This window comes from Triturus cristatus, chromosome 4_1 (assembly GCF_964204655.1).
Source record: "Triturus cristatus chromosome 4_1, aTriCri1.1, whole genome shotgun sequence".
NCBI classification, from domain to species: domain Eukaryota; kingdom Metazoa; phylum Chordata; class Amphibia; order Caudata; family Salamandridae; genus Triturus; species Triturus cristatus.
In genome coordinates, this window is record NC_140585.1 from 138248404 (window position 1) to 138250903 (window position 2500).

At 40.2% G+C, this 2500-nt stretch overlaps 1 non-coding gene across 1 annotated transcript; it reads right to left on the minus strand.

Moving 5' to 3' along the window:
• Positions 1-461: 461 nt before the first annotated feature.
• Positions 462-534, minus strand: TRNAR-CCU (transfer RNA arginine (anticodon CCU)). Its single transcript has one exon. It is a non-coding gene; the product is annotated as a tRNA-Arg (tRNA).
• Positions 535-2500: the final 1966 nt, after the last annotated feature.

The following is a 2500-nucleotide window of genomic DNA, read 5'->3' on the forward strand; positions in this document are numbered from 1 at the left end:
CAAACCTCTTTCCTCATGAGTTTAAAGCTCATTTGTATGCTCTACATAGCTCTGGACGTTTCCAGACGTGGAGTGAAACTGTTTTGAAAGTAGTACAAATTGCTCCTTCCTGCATATGCTAATTTTTCACACTCACACAGGTTGTATAAGTTTTATGAATCCTGGCTTGACCTATTCAAGTAGCTGAAAGCCTGTCACCACCTCTAGAAACAAGATTCACACCAATCCAATTCATATCATTTTTTCCAAAGGAATATGTTCTGGCCGGTCGAAAATGCATCTCACAAAAATAGGCATTTAAAAATCTACTTTGCAGTTTCAGAACACTAACATGACTGTGAAGTGTACACAAGTAAAATGGGACCGTTTCAAAGTACCTAATCCCTCATAAACTTCTGAGAGGAAGCATGTAATAAATCTACCTAATTTTCTGGAAAAGAAAGAGGGAGGATTGATGTTATCACCTCAGATGGGACTTGAACCCACAATCCCTGGCTTAGGAGGCCAGTGCCTTATCCATTAGGCCACTGAGGCACACATGCATAGCTCTTTTCTAGAGGCATTATTTAAATGTATTCTATGGTCAGACACCGGTGTGTGCACACAGGGCATTTCTCACTTCTCTCTATAAGTAAACTTCCCATTTTCATCCTCTTCCATCCCCGACTTTAACGCTCTCGTCTATGCTATAATGGAGACTTTGCAATTTTAGCAAGTGGAGAGAAATTGGAGAACCACTTTCGACTCGACACTTCTTCTTCACTTACTTCTTTTCTCAATATACTGGGCTTAGAAAATGGTATCAAGCCATCCTTATCATCAGTAGGACACGGAAAGAGGCACTAAGTCTCCTAACCATGTTCAACCACACTCTGCAACTTAACCATTGCACTACAAATTAGGCAACGGGGGCATCAGCAAAGGCAGTCAATGTGCCGATCCTTTATACATTTTGTGTAGTACTTTTCTTACTCGGAGGCAAAATCAGCACTTTAACTGCCCAAATCATACCGATTTTACACATGTACCACTCTATGCACACATAGGCACACACCTTGCAGTTCTTCTACACACACTTAAGCTAAAACCCCATTGTGTCACGTCAAAATTCGGCAAACCTATTACATATTCAGTGCGTCGGCATAGAAGCACTTTTTAATGCCACTAAAATGCACAAGTAGTTAGACTGAAGATGCAACCTGAATGAGTTTACAGTATGTACTCCACTTTATTAATGATTAGTAATGAGAAAGTGAGGACTACAAGAGTATTGGAAAATACTTTTTCCACTCTGAATGTAAAGCAGATTGTGTGACCATTGGCCAAAAACGACCACGAAGGGACTCGAACCCTCAATCTTCTGATCCGATGTCAGACGCCTTATCCATTAGGCCACACGGTCATCCGTTGACCTGAGATGATTTTTATCATGTAGGTGGTATGCATGGATGGAGAACATATTATTGAAAGGTATTCAGGTTTACATCCCATAGTGTTCTTTCAGCTCTTTTCGCTGGAAGCACTTTTTTGGAATCTATATATTGAGAATTTTATGAGTACGATATGCTTTTGTTTTCCTTTTTGCATACAAACCTCTTTCCTCATGAGTTTAAAGCTCATTTGTATGCTCTACATAGCTCTGGACGTTTCCAGACGTGGAGTGAAACTGTTTTGAAAGTAGTACAAATTGCTCCTTCCTGCATATGCTAATTTTTCACACTCACATAGGTTGTATAAGTTTTATGAATCCTGGCTTGACCTATTCAAGTAGCTGAAAGCCTGTCACCACCTCTAGAAACAAGATTCACACCAATCCAATTCAAATCATTTTTTCCAAAGGAATATGTTCTGGCCGGTCGAAAATGCATCTCACAAAAATAGGCATTTAAAAATCTACTTTGCAGTTTCAGAACACTAACATGACTGTGAAGTGTACACAAGTAAAACGGGACAGTTTCAAAGTACCTAATCCCTTATAAACTTCTGAGAGAAAGCATGTAATAAATCTACCTAATTTTCTGGAAAAGAAAGAGGGAGGATTTTTGTTATCACCTCAGATGGGACTCAAACCCACAATCCCTGGCTTAGGAGGCCAGTGCCTTATCCATTAGGCCACTGAGGCACACATGCCTAGCTCTTTTCTAGAGGCATTATTTAAATGTATTCTATGGTCAGACACCGGTGTGTGCACACAGGGCATTTCTCACTTCTCTCTATAAGTAAACTTCCCATTTTCATCCTCTTCCATCCCCGACTTTAACGCTCTCGTCTATGCTATAATGGAGACTTTGCAATTTTAGCAAGTGGAGAGAAATTGGAGAACCACTTTCGACTCGACACTTCTTCTTCACTTACTTCTTTTCTCAATATACTGGGCTTAGAAAATGGTATCAAGCCATCCTTATCATCAGTAGGACACGGAAAGAGGCACTAAGTCTCCTAACCAAGTTCAACCACACTCTGCAACTTAACCATTGCACTACAAATTAGGCAACGGGGG